The sequence below is a fragment of the Lycium barbarum genome, chromosome 4 (assembly GCF_019175385.1).
Source record: "Lycium barbarum isolate Lr01 chromosome 4, ASM1917538v2, whole genome shotgun sequence".
Classification (NCBI taxonomy): domain Eukaryota; kingdom Viridiplantae; phylum Streptophyta; class Magnoliopsida; order Solanales; family Solanaceae; genus Lycium; species Lycium barbarum.
Genome location: NC_083340.1, coordinates 129,844,935 through 129,865,135, shown reverse-complemented (window position 1 = coordinate 129,865,135; position 20,201 = coordinate 129,844,935). Strand labels below are relative to the sequence as shown.

Sequence of the window (20,201 nt, the reverse complement as noted above, 5' to 3'; positions counted from 1 at the left end):
TTTTATCAATGCCGTGAGGTGGCGGAGGTGCACAGACAGCAGTTTTTAGGATCTCTATTAAAAGATTAATTGGAAGTTGAGGCTCAGATCTGTGTAAGATGGGGCAAAGAGAAACGATTGTATGATCCGAGTTTGCCCCGCCAAGATACAAGTTGGGTTTCATCCATGCCCCGAATATCAGCCTATCATCGCTGCCTCTCGGATAATGGGAACTTTTGCATAGCAACTTGTGGACAGTTTCAAGCCACAAAATGAATGGAGGAAGTACTATTGCTATCAGAATCACATCAATGGCAACAGATATTTACCTTCTTTATAGGTCAAAACCAAACCGAACCATGACCATTCCTAAATATATCAACAACAACAACAACAAAATCAACAACCCCTCTGGCAACAGTATCTCTCCGTACCTCATTTGAAATACCAAATGAAACCACAAAATTATTCACTGACAAACCAAGCCAATGAAATGGTCCGTGAACAAATGTCAAAGAGTCCATAATAGACAACACAAGGTAAATGTCAGTAGGATACTAGGATGTTTATCAAAGTTTTATCCAGAAACCACGTTTCAACACTAAAATTTCATTTCATGCTGTGAGATCAACTAGGATGTTTATCAAAGTTTTCTCCAGAAATCACATTTCAACACTAAAATTTCATTTCATGCTGTGAGATCAATCTTAAGGATCTTATAGTCATCACTAGTTGAGTCATATCCCAATCCACAAGTACAAAATGCCTCCTCTGAAAATTTTGGATGGGAAGTACTATTGGTTCTCTTGAGGAAGGGTTCCATAGCAAAAGTATTGAGGTGTTTATCAGGATAATTATGAATCCAAATAAGAGACGAGTCATCACAACAACAATAGATCATTCTGCAACTCGGAGGTTTACCATTTGAAGGCCAACCAAGCCTTCGGACATCCTCAACTTGTTGAACCAACGATAAAAAGCAATACAAGGAAAACATTGGTGAAAAAGATTTTTTTTGGCAATTTTGGTTATTCTTGGCATGATTGAGATGCTTCATCTTGAAGTAATGCTCAGAGCTTAATGTCTTTCAAAAAGTTGAGGCTCAGATCTGTTTTATGATCACGCAAAGAAAGTCCGGCCACGCCATGGCTGCAATAGCCCCAGTTGCATGTAACAAAATCACAGGCATTCGGGTCAATGCCCTGCCAAGATACGGGTCGATACTCTATGCTCAATTACTAGCTCAGGAGGATAGATTTAAAGATCATCACTGCCTCGATAAGGAGCCATTTTGGATATTTTCTCATGATATCTTTTTTTTGTTACCATAAACAATAACCAGGTCGCCCTGCGATATGTATTGCAAATGTGGTTGTTTGGATAAGGCTATTCAGTTCTTTAAAGGGTTGCCAAGAAAAGGGATTTCTTCGTGGAATTGTATGATTGGAGGGTTAGCGATGCACGGGAAAGGAGAGGCTGCCAAGCTACAGCTCAAATTATCTGAATGCTTCATTGCATTTTCTAAGAAGAATTTCATCATAGCCCCGTCATTTATTTATTTATTTATCATTTTCTCCACACCTTTTCTCATCCAATTTGGGTTTGCATGATGTAGCTCAGTTGGTTAGAGCATATGGCTATTAACCACAAGGTCGAAGGTTCAGTCCCTTCGAATAGCATTTCTACTCACATACCACTTTAGGGCTCAGATTTGCTGTTCTACAAACAAGCAAAGAGAAAGTGACATCGCCATGGCCACAGACACTGGTTCGCAAATGATGCTGTACCAGGTCGCCCTGCCAAGATACGGGTCGTATTTTGTTAACGCAGTGAAGTAGATTATAGCCCAAAAAGAAGCAAATCATCATCACAGCCCAATTTCAGATCAATCAACATACTTGTAAATGACCCATGGAAAGCGGCTACCTAGTTGTGTCATTTCTCCATACCCCACTTTGTGGGATTCACTGGGTATGTTGTTGCTTGTTGTGTCATTTCTAACTTGTATTCTACAGGGATATAACAGTAACTATCTGAGAAAATCAGCTGTAGTAGTATACACACACATACACACACACACACACACATATATATATCCCTCATATTCACTTTTTGGCAAAGTGACAGCCATCAATGGATTTGATGAGTCTTTACCGCCTACCGTTTGAACCGGACTAGCTGTATCTTTACCCGATACAGTGGGTCTAACTGCATTCATTGGGGAATGCACACCCGTCTCATCCATTTTTTGTCTTAAATGGAGAACTCTGAGATTGCACTAATTCGAACAGGTGTCTAGCGGACTTCAACTCCGGATTTCAAATTTGTAAAGAATCTTTTGAGTTCAGCCGGGTGCTCTTGGGGCCCCATCGTCACGTAAAACTTTTCAAAAGATACTTTATATTTTTGTCCGTTAGCTGAGCTGTCCCGTTACTTTATGAAAGCTACTACTTTTATTAGAGCTACTTTAATAAAGTCTTCTTCTTTTCTGAAATGTCTTTGTCTTGTACTAGCTTCCACTAAAGTCTTCTTTTGCTGAACCACTAAAGTCATCTTTTTCTGCAACACCTTCTTTTTTATTTTGTCTTGTTGTTATCATTATTGTTTCAACTAAAGTCTTCTTTTTTCTGAAATGTCTTCGGCCGTTTCTTTTGACTTTGTGCTATCATTATTTTTCGCCATTAATTGTTCTAGGTGTCCAAATTGTGCAGAGCAACCGAATCAAAATTCATGCCTGAGTCTACATCATTTGGATCTTGAGTGTCTTGAAATGCACTGTCCTGGAAATTAATATCATCTCCTTCGAAATCTGAACTATGGACTGGTGACATCCCTTGACTTGGAGATAATTCTGGACTAGGATTTTTAACTATATGTTTACCTTGTTCTTTTGTCTGAAATTTTTTTTCTAGTCTCTTTTACTATATTTTCTATTTTTTTGTTCTTTTTCTTTTTTGTAAGTATGCTTTTCTTTGTAGAAGTTGCTCCTTGCGTAAGGGTCTTTGGTAGTTTTTGTCTTGTTTGGAGAGATGCACATCCCTCATCTTCACTTTTTGGCAAAGTGACAGCCATCAACGGATTTGATGAGTCTTTACCGGCTATCGTTTGAACCGGACTAGTTGTATCTTTACCCGATACAGTGGGTCTAACTACATTCATTGGGGAATGCACACCCGTCTCATCCATTTTTGTCTGAGATGGAGAACTCTGAGATTGCACTAATTCGAACTTAACCGCTTCTAATCTTTGTTCCAATATCTTTACTTGATCCAAGAGTTTTATTTTTTCTTGAACCAATGTCTCTTTCTGCTGGTTTAGTCTCTTGACTACTTCAGTCATATTAGAACAGTGATCACAAAAAATCACCTTGTCTGTGTCTTTTTGTATGTTATCCTGAGGGATCTTGTTCGGGTTTTGTCTAAGAGCTGGAGAAATATAGTAGTTTGGACCCAATATTCCTCTAGCATAGTCTAATGCCTCAATAAAATCACTAAATCCTTTAAAAAGAGGTTTTCTTATGTCTTTAATAGAGTCTAAAACTTCTATCCAAGTTTGAAAAACACCATTAGTTTTACCATGAACTACAACATAAAATTTAAATTTTTTGTCTAAATTTCGGTTTGTAAAATACTAACAAAGAGAATTTATAGTAGCTACAAAATGTTTAGAGTCTTTTTTATATGCGAAATCCATAAATTATCTACCAAACATCTTTGTTGTCTGTCTATTACATATTCTGGTAATACTTTAAAAGTCCAATTCGATGGCTGAAAAGCTACTACGTTATTGGCTTCGAATTATATTCTTTCCATAGTATTTCTTTCTAATAAAGATGTAGGTCTAAAATGAAGGTTGCCTAATACTGTCTGTCTATATGTGTCTTGGGTTGAGGCTATGCCTTTCCCCTTGTCTGCTGTCTGAGAACTGGAAGGTCTCATGCTATTTAAATAGAAAATCAGTTAGCAGTAATCTTTAGTCTACTTAATTGGTCTGCTAAATTATTATTTTTTTCCTTTTATATGTTCAAAGGAAACTATTTAGTATATGGTTATTCTCTTAATATCTTAATATACTTGATAGATTAACCTGTAAATTCATAGGTGTTTGAAGGCCGTTTTAATGTCCAAATGATAAGGGACGATGTTGGCCGTGGTAACCGAGGTGTGGTTAAAGAAGAAGGATATTAAGAACAAAAATTAAGAGAAAGAGATGAACATTGTAACAAGATTCATAACTGGACAGAGTCCAGATTATTAAAAAAAGAAACGTAAAAATGTAAAAATTGGGAGATAGGCAGAAAATAAGAAATATACCTACATGATAAGAGGAATCAAGGAGTAAGGGAGTACCGAGTAGGACTGTTTAAAATATTTGCTAAAAACCACTATATTTTTATCCATATCTATATTGAAACAAAAAATATAAACCCCCCCCCCCCCCTATCACTTTGGCATCGGAGCAAGAAAAGTTTTGGACCTAAACCTATATTTTAGATAACAGTTTATGAGAAGACCATTCTCTGCACGACAGAGAAGACAAACGCCTATACTTGTTTATAGACAATATTATATGAGACAGCATAGTTTTACTAAATATATAAGTTATAATTATCGTATGATATATTTAACTCGAAAAAGACTTATAAATCTCAGAAAAATTTTAACTGAATATAGTAGATATATAGATATAGTCCACCGCCAAGACTTGCATGATAATATAACAATACTAAGTTTAAGAAATAACCTTAATTGGGAAATATATTTCACCAACGACGAGATAGTTAGAGCTGAAGATCGTATTACACATCTAGAACAGAAAGTAAAATTTATCCCATTAGTGTAATGCAAGATAACTATTTAGAGGTAAAACAAGAATTAGAAAGACTATACCCAGAATATATCAGACTAAATAGTACTAAAAAGAATCAGTTAAGATTACAAGAATTAATAGATATAATATCAGGATTAGAATATAAATTATTAGGACATATAAGATCTAGGAAATACTCTCAAAAGCAGATCCAAAAGCGATTTAAGCCATACTAGTTACCTCTATATGAAAACACAACCTTTTGTTAAACAAATAGCTATAAACTACTGGTATTTATATAGGGATATAGACAAAAGACGAGAATATAGAAAAGTTGAAAAGCTGTAAGTGCATATTTAGAAGTAATAAATACAGAAGCTTTGTCATCCCTAATAGAAAATAGACTGTTACAAAGCCAAATTAACGAAGATACAATTTCTGCTATAACTTGGGAGTTACAAGGTGTAAGAGAAGACATAAAAGGACTTACAGATAATATAGAGTATCAAAAGAAAGTTTGTAAAATAAAAATTCCTTTAGGATAATAAACAAATTTTGATAAAATAGATACACTAAAGAATTTAGAATATTTAGACTTAAGAATATACCCAGAAAAGAAATATAGAGCGTTAAAAGATCATAGTATTATAAAGTGTAATTTTAGTAACGGAAAACATATATTACATAGTGAAGACAAACAATTTAATACACTAGTAGATTTATTCATAAATTTTAGTGAAAAAACTCAAGAAAATAATAAAGATATTACTAGAATATTAGAAGTCATAGAAGTTTCTCAAAGTAATCAAAAGAAGAAGTTAGAAAAACTAGAGCAGAACTTTGATTATCTAAAATCGCAAGAATTAGAATTAGAACGAAAAATTCAGATTTTAATTAACAAATCGAATCTAGAAAAATCGCCTACAAAGAACTAGCGCCAAAATATTGGCGCTATATAGTCTTGTGGTAAAGATATAGATTTTTCTATTGAAATCTTCTAAATTCCATTCCATCCCTGCATATTCTTCAGGATTTATTTTTATGGGTTTTATTAGTCTTATTCCTCTATTTCCCATTACTTCTACTACATCTTCTACCTTAATTTTAAATTTTATATTACTATTATTAGTCATTTTTCCTAGAAATCCTACACACATTAATAAATTATTACCATTACACATCTCTCATATCCCTTGGTCTGTATTCCTAATTTTATGTGTTTTCCAAATTCTGCTAAATTCATTATAAAATCTGGGCTAATATAAAAAATTCCTCCATTATTTGTCATGTCTACTTCCGTTAGTCCTATTATTGATTTTTTCATGTCTGACCATCTATCGTCATAAATTACGATTAAAACTTTAGTTCCTAAGTTCTTTCTAGTTAATCCTTTTAATCCTACTACTATTAATCCCATATGTATCAAATTTCTTCCAATATTTTTTTATTTGTCTTACAGCCTCTGGATCTATTAGATTTATTGTAGTAACTTTAGTTCCTATGGCTGATAATTGTTCTTCTCTATAATGCCTATATAATTGTGTTGTACTTGAAAATTGTCCTATATTGTATAAAGTCTTTGGATTTAATAGTTTTAATTGATTTTGTTGGAAAATTTGTATATCTCTATCTACGTCTATTACTTCACTTAGCTGGTGATTGCTTTCCTGTAGTCTTCTTCTATTTAGAATCCTTGATAAAAGATTATTACCTATTCTATTGTCTGAAAAACTTACTCTGGGTCTTTCTTGTCCATGCCTTTCTGATCCTCCTTGGTTTCTTGGTCTAATTGGAGGAAAGTCCATTTTTGTGATGGAGTAATTTTCTTAAAAAATATTACTCATACACCAGTACAAGTCCTTAAGACTGAAACTAGAATCCATCATAAGAAGATCCCCACCACAGACCGAATAAACCTGCAAAAGAAAGAAGATAGTTGTTGTAAAGACTGTCAAGAGAATAATACATGCTGTAAAAATAAGACAGAAATAAAAAATTTAACTCTAGAAGAAGAAGAAATTCTAGAAGACGAGGACTTGTTAGAAAAAGATTATACCTTAATAGATATAGAAACAGAATTATATAATTTTAAAACAGGAATAGAAAGAATAGGAGTAATAAAAAATCTAAAAGACTTAGATAATATAATAAAAATACTAGATGAGATAGAAATTTTAGGAGAAAAACCGTTAAAACATTGGACAGAGTCCATTACATCTTGATTTGTTGCTTCGATTGAAGTTGTTTTAATTACATATTCTGGGTTTATTATATCTAATTTGCATATTATATATATACACACACACAAAAAAAAAAAAAAAAAAACAACAAGAATGTTCTTTTTTTCTTCTGAAAGCGCTGTTGGTTTTTCATGAATGGACAAGAAATCATGGACATAGCAGAGAGGGGAAACCACCCTTTACAGAAAATCCCATCTCACTGATGTCTCATTCTTCCTTTCTGGGCTAACTATGGTGAAGGTTTTGCCATAAGCATTATCATCACAGCCTCTTTTCAAATATGGAAACTTTCCCACAAGTAGGCATTTGGAAAATTTCAAGCAATATTTAACTAAAGCTTAAATTAGAGGGATGGTTGGTCTAAAGCTCAGAGAAAACAGAAAACAGTACTAGTACTTCTGAAGAGGGTTGTTGATTTTGTTTATGGGGAAATCATAGGCCAAACAGAGGGAGCAACCACTCTCCAAGAATTTCCTTTTCTTTCTGTTGGCCTCATTGTATATTTGGCCCTTTCCATTCTTCATACTGCGCTGAACCTGCATTTTTCTATGCTTTTGCTGCTGCTTTGCCTTTAAACACAGCCACATAGGAGCAAAACACTCACAGGAGAGACAGAAAGAGACATACTATATATGTGTGTGAGTGTGACACATACAGATCACAAGCTTCCGTTATCGTCCAGCGGTTAGGATATCTGGCTTTCACCCAAGAGACCCGGGTTCGATTCCCGGTAACAGAATTCAATATTTCCCCACTTGTGGGAATATACTGGGTATGTTGTTGTATACAGGCCATACATATGCTAAAAGGGCTGTTGATTAGCACTAAGAAAAAATCATTGGCATACCGAAGATGGTCAACCACCCTGAAAAATTCCATCTTTTCCTCAGATTGCCTCACTTTTGAGCTAAAACTGTTAGGGCTCAGATTTTGCTGCATATGAACATGCAAAGAGAAAAGCAATACACACCATGGCTGCAGACACCGGTTTGCAAATGAATGCAATACCGGGTCGTCCCGCCAAGATACGGGGTGGATTTTCTCAAAGCAGTGTTAAAGACGAGCCATTTGAAGGACAATTCGTGCAGTTTCTTCAAGCAGTGCAGTAGATTATAGCCCAGACAAAAGCAAATCATCATCACAGCCCATTTTTCAGATCAATCAACATCAATAAAACACTAAACACTCTGTTTGGATGGTTGTTAACTATTGTTCCATAATGTATCATACTATATTGTATTGTATCTTACTGTATTTTTTATTTTTTTTGGGATAAGGTAAATAATTATTAACAATTGGGGAAACCTCGTATACAAGCCGTATACCAAAAGAAGCGGGTCACCCCGCCAAGATATGGGTCAGATTTTCTCAAAGCAGTGTTAAAGACCAGGCCATTTGAAGGGCAAAAATTAAAGAGCAGCCATTTGAAAGACAATTCGTGCAATTTCTTCAAGCAGTGCAGTAGATTCAACATACCCAGTGCAGTAGATTATAGCCCAGAAAAAAGCAAATCATCATCACAGCCCATTTTTCAGATCAATCAACATCAATACAACTTATTGTGTCATTTCTACCTTGTATTTTACAGGGACATAAAAGTGACTATTTGCGAAAATCAGCTGTATTAATATGCAGCAGCAGAAAAATTAAGCATAAATATGGTCTATTTTTCATTTTTGAGCTAAAGGGTCATTGATTACAGCAAAAAAGAAATCATAAGCATACCGGAGACGCTCAACCACCCTGAAAAATCCTTTTTTTTTCTCCAACTACCTCAACTTTGAGCTAAAATTTGATGGAGAACTACAACAACAATAACAACAAAAAATCCAGTGTAATCCCACAAATGGGGCAGGGTAGTGTGTACGCAGACCTTACGCCCACCTTGGGAGGTAGAAAAAATAGGGTGTTCAACAAAAACTTAAGAACCCAACTAGGTGTTATAGTAAAACTTTTAGGGCTCAGATTTTGCTGTTCTACAAACATGCAAAGAGAAATCGACACACGCAATCGCTGCAGACACTGATTTGCAGATGGATGCCGTACCAGGTCGCCCTGCCAAGATACGGGTCGGATTTCCTCAACACAGTGAAGTAGATTAGCCCAGATAGAAGCAAATCATAATCTCCTCCCATTTTCAGGTAACATACAACACACACACACACACACACACACATATACAACACATACACACACACACACACAAAAACACCTCAAATCTGGTAAAAGGGCTGTTGATTAGAGCAAAAAAGAAATCATAGGCATACCAGAGATGGCCAACCACCCTGGAAAATCCTCTTTTTTCTCTGATTACCTCAATTTTGAGCTAAAAATTGAAACTAAAGAAGCCAATTGGATGTTCCAATAAACTGTTAGGGCTCAGATTTTGCTGTTCTACTTACATGCAAAGAGAAACCAACACTCGCCATGGCTGCAAGACGCCGGTTTGCAAATGGATGCCATACTGGGTGGCCCTGCCAAGAGACGGGTAGGATCTTCTCAACGCAGTGAGGCAAGTAGATTATTTTAGCGCAGAAAGAAGCAAACTCATCATCACATCCTATTTTTTCACGTCACTTAGGTTCCGAACTCTTAAAAATGGGTCATTCACACAACTGCCCCTATTTCGGGGTGGTCTTTAATTTTTGTCCCTCAATTCTTTGGAATCCATGCAAAAAATTCCTTAAAAAAGTGGATATTTGCGAAAATCAGCTGTAGTAGTAGCAGAAGCAAAAAATACTTGGAATCTATGGCCAAACGCATATATGGTTTCTTTTTCTTTTTTCTCAAAGGGCTGTTGGTTTATTTTAATGAATGGAGAAAGAAATCATGGACATATAGCAGAGAGAGGGCAACCACCCTTTACAGAAATCCCATTTTCTCTCTGATGTCTCTCATTCTTCATTTCTGGACTGAACCATGGTGAGGGTTCTGCTAAGACACTAATATATAAAGCACAATGCTCAATTCCCAAGTTCTTTTGCTCAGGGTACATTAGTGAAGGAAAAAGTAATTTTTTAATGGAGAAATCATAGGCCAACCAGAGAGATCAACCACCCTCCAAGAAATCCCTTCTCTCTGTTGGCCTCATTCTTCCTTCAGGGCAAATTCTCATTGTTGTGCAAAAGACTCCTTTAGGGCTCAGATTTTGCTGTATATGATCATGCAAAGAGAAAGTGACGCGCCCTGGCTGTAGACACCGGTTTGCAGAAAATGCCATACCAGGTTTGCCCCGCCAAGATACGGGTCAGATTTTCTCAAAGCAGTAAACTAGATGGCCCAGAAAGAAGCAATCATCATCACAGCCCATTTTCAGGTGATCTGTGAAGATCAATGTAGAAATGACACCAGGGCTGCTACTTATCATAGCTAGCAGTGGTAGCAGCAGAAGCAGAGAAAGGAAGAGCATAGCCCCTTACTTACAGAGGTAAATACTCAAGGGGTGTTGTTGAGATCGTTTATCATTATTCTTTTCTTGTTTTTCTTTTCTCAAAGGGTTGTTGGATTCACGAATGGAGAAATCATGGACACAGCAGAGAGGGGCAACCACCCTTTACAGAAAATCCCACCTCTCCGACGTCTCATTCTTCCTTTCTGGGCTTAACTGCTAGGATTTTGCTAAACCTTCTATATATATTTAGCCAATTTCAAGTAAGCAATTATGGAGAGATCAAGCTTTCTGTATAAACGAATTCGTTCTGAATGGTACACATTGAGGCCATAATTCAAAAGATACTTTGGATGCCTTAATACAGAACCAAAATGTTCCAAAAGTACGCAGCAGAGTAGCACTTGACCATCTGGAAATCTATATATCAGTATGGCTGAATAAAGATCGGTAACTTGTATATTGAACAGATTATTTGAAGATTTCTTGACACCATAGTCTTTCATTACCCATAACTTAAAAGTATCCTTCCCTGATGAGTATAAGTAGAATAACCACAAAGCATTCCTCCCAATACTAAAATGCCACTTTTGATGCACGCCGCGTTTAAAATCAATCACAATCCCTTTGGCAACTGTATCTCTCCGTACAACTCATTTGAAATACTAAATGAAACCACAAAATCATTCACTGACAAACCAAGCCAATGAAATGGTCCATTTACAAATGCCAAAGAGTCCATATCAGACGTATAGAGGATTGGACCTCTTTTCTTGAGAACCATATTTTGATGTAGGTTCTCTTCTTCTGGTATATGGCTTGTATACGGGGTAAATGGAGAATTGCATCCGATAATGGGTGTTCAAGAAAAACTGAAGAACATCTCAGTTCCCGAGAACGACCATCAAATGGTTGCCGTACACTTTAGGGCTCAGATTTTGCTGTTCTACAAACAAGCAAAGAGAAAGAGACACACGCCATGGCTGCAAGATACCAGCTTGGAAATGGATGCGGTAACGGGTCGCCCCGCCAAGATACAGGTCGGATTCTCTAAAAGCAGTGAAGTAGATTATAGCCCAGAAAGAAGCAAATCATCATCACAGCCCATTTTTTCAGATCAATCAACATTCTTGTAAATGACTCATTAAAAGCGGCTACCTTGTGTCATTTCTACCTTGTATATTATAGGGACATAAAAGTGACTATTTGCGGAAATCAGCTGCAGCAGTAGAAGCAGAAGCAGAAATTGGAAGAAGCATATATATATATAGATACACACACACACGAAAATCAATGATCTTGTTCTTTTTTTCTTCCAAAAGGGCTGTTGGTTTTTCATGAATGGAGAAGAAATCATGGACATAGCAGAGAGGGGGCAACCGCCCCTTACAGAAAATACCATCTCTCTCTGATGTCTCATTCTTCCTTTCTGGGCTAAACTATGGTGAGGGTTCTGCCATAAGCATTATCATCACAGCCTCTTTTGAAAGATGGAATCTTTCCCGTAAGTAGGTGTTTGGAAAACAATTTCGAGCAATTTGTAACTAACATAAGATAGATCAGAGTATGTTTGCTAAGCTCAGGGAAAACAAGAAAATAGTACTAGTACTTCTGAAGAGGGTTGTTAATTTGTTTATGGGGAATTAATAGGCCAATCAGAGGGGGCAACCACCCTCCATGAATTCCCTTTTTCTCTCTGTTGGCCTCATTCTTCATAGTAGAGGGGTATATTTGGCCCTTTTCCGTTCTTCATACTGGGCAGAACCTCCATTTTTCTATGCTTTTGCTGCTGCTTCACCTGAAAACGCAACCATGCAGCATCAAAGCAGTCACAGATAGAGAGACAGAAGCATATGCTAAAAGGGCTGTTGATTAGAGCTAAGATAAAGTCACTGGCATAATGAAGATGGTCAACCACCCCAAAAAAATCCCTTTTTTTCTTCGATTGCCTCATTTTTTGGATTTTGCTGTATATGAACATGCAAAGAGAAATCGACATCCCCGTGGCTGCAACACACCGGAATGCACATTGATGTCATACCGGGTCGCCCCGGTCGGATTTTCTCAAAGCAGTGTTGAAGACCAGCCAATTTGAAGGCCAAAAATTAAAGACTAGTGCATTTGAAGGGCAATCTGGGCAAACTTTCAGCAAAAATTAAAGACCAGCCATTTGAAGGACAATTGGTACAATTTCTTCAAGCAGTGCAGTAGATTATAGCCCAGAAAAAAAGCAAATCATCATCACAGCTCATTTTTCAGATCAATCAACATCAATAAAACACAAAACACTTAGGTTCAGAACTCTTAAAAAAACAGCTACCTTATACTTCAGATTTTGCTGTTCTACAAACATGCAAAGAGAAATTTCTACCTTGTATTTACAGAGACATAAAATGACTATTTGCGAAAATCAACTGCAATAGTATGCAGAAGCAGAAAATAGGAAGAGCATATATAGTCCCTTTTTCATTTTTGAGCTAAAAGGGCTGTTGATTAGAGCAAAAAAAGAAATCATAGACTTACAGGAGATGGTCAACCACCCTGAAAAATCCTCTTTTTTCTCCGATTACCTTAACTTTGAGCTGTATATGAACATGCAAAGAGAAAGCGACACTCGCCATGGCTGCAAGACACCGGTTTGCAAATGGATGCCAAACCGGGCCGCCCCGCCAAGATACGGGTTGGATTTCCTCAACGCATGAAAGTAGATTAAGCCAAGAAAGAAGCAAATCATCATCACATCCCATTTTTTCAGATCAATCAACATCAATAAAACACCTTAGGTTCAGAACACTTAAAAGAGTGCTTAAAGCTATTTTGGCATAAAAGCACCAAAAATAAGCCAATCCGAACGAACTCTTAGAAAAGCAGCTACTTTGTTGTGTCATTTTGTATTTAGAGGGACATAAAAGTGGATATTTGCTAAAATCAGCTGTAGTAGTATGCAGAAGCAGAAAAATGAAGAAGCATATATATAGTCTCTTCTTCATTTTTGCGCCAAAGGGCTGTTGATTAGAGCCAAAAAAAAATATAGCCATACCGGAGATGGTCAACCACCAAGAAAAATCCTTTTTTCCTCCGATTACCTCAACTTTGAGCAAAAAATTGATGGAGCCTGCATCAGAAAAAATGGGTTTTCAACAAAAACTAAAGAACCCAATTAGTTGTTATAGTAAAACTTTTAGGGCTCAGATTTTGTACATATATGAACATTGCAAAGAGAAAGCGACATGGCCATGGCTGCAGACACCGGATTGCAAATTGATGCCTAACCAGGTCGCCCCGCCAAGATATGGGTCAGGTTTTCTCAAAGAAACGTTAAAGACAAGCTCATTTGAGGGGCAAAATTAAAGACCAGCCATTTGAAGGGCAATTTGAGCTATTTCTTCAAGCAGTGCAGTAGATTATAGCCCAGAAAGAAGTAAATCATCATCACAGCCCATTTTTCAGATCAATCAACATCAATAAAACACTTAGGTTCAGAACTCTTAAAAAAGCAGCTTTCTTCTGGCTCAGATTTTGCCGTTCTACAAACATGCGAAGACAAAGCGATTACATTAAGTTCCCCTTTTTTTCAAACCCAGAAACTAAAATCCACAAATAAATGCAATTTTTTGTTTCCACAAAAACCCAGTTCTTAGCTTTGATGAATGATCCAAAAAATGGAAGAGAAATCTCTAAGAGTGGGCAATCCATAGCTAGACTAATAAAGTTACCATTTTTATCAAACCCATAAGCTAAAATCAACAAACAAAAACGTACAAATGCAGAAGAACCTTAGTTTCCACAAAAACCCAGTTATTAACTTTATACAATGATCCAAAAATATGGACGAAAAATCCTAAAAGTGGGGCAAAAGAAGAACCACAACTAGACTACATTAGGGCTCAGATTTTTCTGTTACTACTTACATGCAAAGAGAAATCAACACACGCCATGGCTGCAAGACACCGGTTTGAAAATGGATGCCTTACCGGGTCGCCCTGCCAAGATACGGGTCAGATTTCCTCAACGCATTAAAGTAGATTAAGCCAAGAAAGAAGCAAATCATCATCACACCCCATTTTTTCAGATCAATAAAGCCCCTCATTTAGGTTCAGAAATCTTAAGAGTGCTTAAAGCTATTTTGGTATAAAAGCACCTAAAATAAGCCAATCTAAACAAACTCTCAGAAAAGCAGCTATCTTGTTGTGTCATTTTGTATTTAGAGGGACATAAAAGTGACTATTTGCGAAACTCAGCTGTAATAGTATGCAGAAGCAGAAAAAGGAAGAGCATATATAGTCCCTTTATCATTTTTGAGCTAAAAGAGCTGTTGATTAGAGCAAAAACGAAATCAAAAGCATACCGGAGATTGTCAACAACCCTGAAAAACCCTCGTTTTTCTCGGATTACCTCAACTTTGAGCTAAAAATTGAAACTGAAGAATCCAATAGGGTGTTCCAAACTTCCAGTAAACTTTTTAGGGCTCAGATTTTACCGTATATGAACATGCAAAGAGAAATCGACATCGCCATGGCTGCAAGACACAGGATTGCACATGGATGCCATACCAGGTCGCCCCGCCAAGATACGGGTCGGATTTTCTCAAAGCAGTGTTAAAGACCAGCCGATTTGAAGGGCAAATCGTGCAAAATTTTGGGCAAAAATTAAACAACAGCCATATGAAGGATAATTCGTGCAATTTCTTCAAGCAGTGCAGTAGATTATAGCCCAGAAAAAAGCAAATCACCATCACAGCCCATTTTTCAGATCAATCAACATCAATGAAACACTAGGTTCAGAACTCTTAAAAAAACAGCTACCTTATTGTGCCATTTCCACCTTGTAATTTACAGGGACATAAAAGTGACTATTTGCGAAAGTCAGCTGTAGTAGTAGTATGCAGAAGCAGAAAAAGGATGTGCATATATATTCCTATTTTTCATTTTTGAGCTAAAAGAGCTGTTGATTAGAGCAAAAACGAAATCATAGGCATACCGGAAATGGTCCACCACCCTAAAAAATCCTCTCTTTTCTCCGATTACCTCAACTTTGAGCTGTATATGAACATGCAAAGAGAAACCGACACACGCCATGGCTGCAAGACACCGGTTTGCAAACAGATGCCTTACCGGCTCACCCCGCCAAGATACGGGTCAGATTTCCTCAATGCATTAAAGTAGGAGCCTGTTTGGATGGGCTTATTTTAAGCAGCTTATAAGCTGTTTTCAGCTTATAAGCTGCTTTAGATAAGCTAAGTCAAACGGACCCAATTATTTTTTAGCTTATTTTAAGCACAAAATAACTTTAAGCTGGCCAGTCAAACGCTCAAAAAAGCTGAAAACAGCTTATAAGCAACTTATAAGTCAATCCAAACAGGCTCTAGATAAGCCACGAAAGAAGCAAATCATCATCAGATCCCATTTTTTCAGATCAATCAACATCAATAAAGCACCTCATTTAGGTTCAGAACTCTTCAAGTGCTTAAAAGCTATTTTGGCTTTAAAGCACCTAAAATAAAGCCAATCCAAACAAGCTCTTAGAAAAGAAGCTACTTTGTTGTGTCATTTCTACCTTGTATTTTACAGGGGCATACAACACATTCATATATATATATATATATATCACACACAGACAAAAAAAAAAAAAAAAACACATCTCAAAGGATCCTCTTTTTTCCTCCAATTACCTCAACTTTGAGCTAAAAATTGGGTCTTTCAACTTTTAGGGCTCAGATATTGCTGTTCTACAAACATGCAAAGAGAAATCGACATCGCCATGGCTGCAGAAGCCAGTTTGCAAATGGATGCCGTACCAGGTCGCCCCGCCAAGATACGGGTCGGAACTTCTCAAACGCAGTGACTAAAGTAGAGTATTAGCCCAGAAAGAAGCAAATTCATCATCACAGCCCATTTTTTCAGGTCATTTAGGTTCCGAACTCTTTAAAAAGTGGATATTTGCGAAAATCAGCTAAATATTTGGAATCGATGGCCAAACGCATAAATAGTCTCTTTTTTTCAATTTGCTGATATTTTGCTGTTTCTCAAAGGGCTGTTGGTTTGTTATGAATGGAGAAGAAATTATGGACATGGCAGAGAGGGGGCAACGACCCTTTACAGAAAATCCCATCTGTCTCTGAAGTCTCATTCTTACTTTCTGGGCTAAACTATGGTGAGGGTTCTGCGATAAGCATTATCATTACAGCTTCGTTTGAAAGATGGAAACTTTCCCATAAGTAGGCGTTTGGACAACAATTTCGAGCATTTTTTAACAAACATAAGATAAGATCAGAGTATGTTTGCTAAGCTCAGGGAAAACAAGAGAACAGCAATAGTACTTCTGAAGCGGGTTGTTAATTTTATTTATGGGGAAATCATACGCCAATCAGAAGGGCCAACCACCCTCCAATAATTCCCTTTTTCTCTCAGTTGGCCTCATTCTTCATAGTAGAGGGGTATATTTGACCCTTTTCCATTCTTCATCCTGGGAAGAACCTCCATTTTTCTATGCTTTTGCTGCTGCTTTGCCTGAAAACGCAGCATCAAAGCAGTCACAGATAGAGAGACAGAAGCATATGCTAAAAGGGCTGTTGATTAGAGCTAAGATAAAGTCACTGGCATACCGGAGATGGTCAACCACCCTAAAAAAATCCCAATTTTTCTCCGATTGCCTCATTTTTTTGAGCTAAAACTTTAAGAGCTCATATTTTGCTGTTCTACAAACATGCAAAGAGAAAGCGACAGAGGCCATGACTGCAAACACCGATTTGCAGATGGATGCCTTACCATGTCGCCCCGCCAAGATACAGGTCGGATTTTCTCAAAGCAGTGTTAGAGACCTGTCCATTTGAAGGGCAAAAATTAAAGACCAGCCATTTGAAGGACAATTCGTGTGATTACTTCAAGCAGTGCAGTAGATTATAGCCCAGATAAAAAAAGCAAATCATCATCACAGCCCATTTTTCAGATCAATCAACATCAATAAAACACTTAGGGTCTGTTTGGAAAGCCACCTGGTAAATGGAACTGGTGTAATTACTATGTTAGAAATTGCACAGCCTAGTAATTACCCAATTGGGTGTTATAGGAAAACTTTTAGGGCTCAGGTTTTGCTGTTCTACAAACATGCAACGAGAAATCAACACACGCCATGGCTGCAAAACACCGGCCTGCAAATGGACGCCTTACCGGGTCGCCCCGCCAAGATACGGGTCAGATTTTCTCAAAGCAGTGTTAAAAACCAGCCCATTTGAAGGGCAAAAATTAAAGACCAGTGCATTTGAAGGCCAATCCGCGCAAAAATTAATGACCAGCCATTTGAAGGATAATTGGTGCAATTTCTTCAAGTAGTGCAGTAGATTATAGCACCAGATAAAAGCAAATCATCATCACAGCCCATTTTTCAGATCAATCAACATCAATAAAACACTAGGTTCAGAACTCTTAAAAAAGCAGCTATCTTATTGTGTCATTTCTACCTTGTATTTTACTGGGACTAAAAGTGACTATTTGCGAAAACAAGTTCCACAAATGGCATTCCACTTTGATTGTTTCATCCCCACACTCTAATCAAACTCATCTTCACCCCCACCCCTCCCCGCACCACCCACCCCACCCCACCTCCCACCCCCCCACCCCACAACCCCCAACCCCCATAGTATTTGTCTAGGTTATATAAAAAATGCTTTTACTGGGACTAAAAGTGACTATTTGCGAAAACAAGTTCCACAAATGGTATTCCACTTTGATTGTTTCCTCCCCACACTCTAATCAAACTCATCTTCACCCCCACCCCTTCCCCCACCACCCACCCCTTCCCCCACCACCCACCCCACCTCCCACCCCCACACCCCTACACCCACAACCCCAACCCCAACCCCAACCCCCGTAGTATTTGTCTAGATTATATAAAAAATGCTTTTAGGATAATATATTTTGCTTACGAACACACCTAGAGCAAAAAAGAAATCATAGACATACCTGAAAAAATCCTCTTTTTCTCCTCATTTAAGCTAAATTTGATAAAGAACTTCAACAAAAACTGAAAAATCCCTTTTTCCTCCAATTACCTCATTTTTGAGCTAAAATTTGATGAAGAACTTCAACAAAACATGAAGAATCCTTTTTTTTTCCCCTCCAATTACCTCATTTTTGAGCTAAAATTTGATTAACTTCAACAAAAACTGAAAAATCCTCTTTTTACTCCAATTACCTCAACTTTAACGGTTTAACCTAAAAAACGACGAAGAACTTCAAGAAAATCTGCAAAATCCCTTTTTTCCTCCAATTACCTCAACTTTAACCTAAAATTTGATGAAACTGAAAAATCCCCTTTTTGTCTCCTATTACCTCATTTTTCAGCTAAAATACTTCAACAAAAACTGGAAAAAATCGCTTTTTTTCTCCGATTACCTCATTTTTTAAGCTACAATTTGATGAATAACTAGTACAAAAACTGAAAAATCCCTTTTTTCTCAAATTACCTCAACTTTGACCTAAAATTTGATGAAAACTCCAAACTAGGGCTCAGATTTTGCTGTTCTACAGACATGCAAAGAGAAACCTAACACATGCCATGGCTGCAAACTTAAACTTAATTCTACTGGGGCATAACTTAAACGGCAAAGGGTCAAAATTGCCCCTGAACTATCGAAAATGGGCCAATTTTACCCTCCGCAAATATACCCCTGCTGTTAATAAATTGGGCCACATATATACTCTTAAAAGTTAACACACTTTCGTGTCATTATTTGACCCATTTTAAATTTATTTATCTAGTGACATGGACTGCCACATTGGAATAAACCCACCCCCATCTTTTTTATATCTTATGTCATCTTCTCCGTGTTAAAAAAACACCTCATTGATTTTGTCTCTTCCTAAATATTCTATTTCTTCTATGACTAAAAATTAAAGCCTTACTCTGTTTTGAATTCAAATCTCACTCAAAAAACGATAAATGCAATCTTCTCACATCTGCACAGTGAAGCTGGCCTGAAATCCCTCAATAAGTATTTTGCTGGCAAAAAATATGTTTCTCGGTAAATAAGAAGATTTACATCAAGCTCTCTTGCAGTTTTTATGGAAATTTTTTGCCAAAATTTTAGCTTTGATATTGATTTTGCAAAGACCAATTGACGAAGGATGATATTAAGGCATATGGAGCAGTTTTTTAAAAATCTAATTCGGATCTTTACCCAATGCTTGCCAGTGGTACCAATCTTGTCACGAATTCACGATTTGCAGCCTCATGTATTATAATTTGAACCAACCCACTTACTATATGCCATAGTTGGATGCTGGTCTCCAGTTGCTTTGCTCCTCCAAAATGTGATATTCTCAAATCGATATATGTTCAAATACTAATGCAATAAGTTACAAACAATGTCACCATGCAACGGTGTTCACCAAAATTATCGAAATTACTTACTGCAATTGGAACATTTCTTTGAAGCCAAACCAGTGAGGTTTTGTAAGATGGAGAAGAAGACATAAGATATAAAAAAAGTGGGGTGGTTTATTCCAACGTGGCAGTCAAGGTCACCAAATAAATAAGTTTAAAATGGGTCAAATAATGACATGGAGGTTTGTTAACTTTTAAGGGTATATATGGCCCAATTTATTAACGGCAGGGGTATATTTGACTCCATTTACAAACGGAGGGTAAAATTGATTCATTTTTTATAATTCGGGGGCAAATTTGACCCTTTTTCGTAACTTAAAAATTAATTCTAGAGGGGCATAACTTCTTTTGGCGCGCGGACATAATTTGGGGATATTACATAATTTGGGGATATTATTGTT

At 37.0% G+C, this 20,201-nt stretch overlaps 1 long non-coding RNA gene and 1 other non-coding gene across 2 annotated transcripts; one reads left to right on the top strand and one right to left on the bottom strand.

The window, feature by feature from the left end:
• Nucleotides 1-7,695: 7,695 nt before the first annotated feature.
• TRNAE-UUC (transfer RNA glutamic acid (anticodon UUC)) lies at nucleotides 7,696-7,767 on the top strand. Its single transcript has one exon. It is a non-coding gene; the product is annotated as a tRNA-Glu (tRNA).
• Nucleotides 7,768-7,928: 161 nt separating this feature from the next.
• LOC132636452 (uncharacterized) lies at nucleotides 7,929-19,154 on the bottom strand. Its single transcript, XR_009581270.1, has 2 exons — nucleotides 18,881-19,154; nucleotides 7,929-17,236 (listed from the first exon to the last, which is right to left on the bottom strand). It is a non-coding gene; the product is annotated as an uncharacterized LOC132636452 (long non-coding RNA).
• Nucleotides 19,155-20,201: the final 1,047 nt, after the last annotated feature.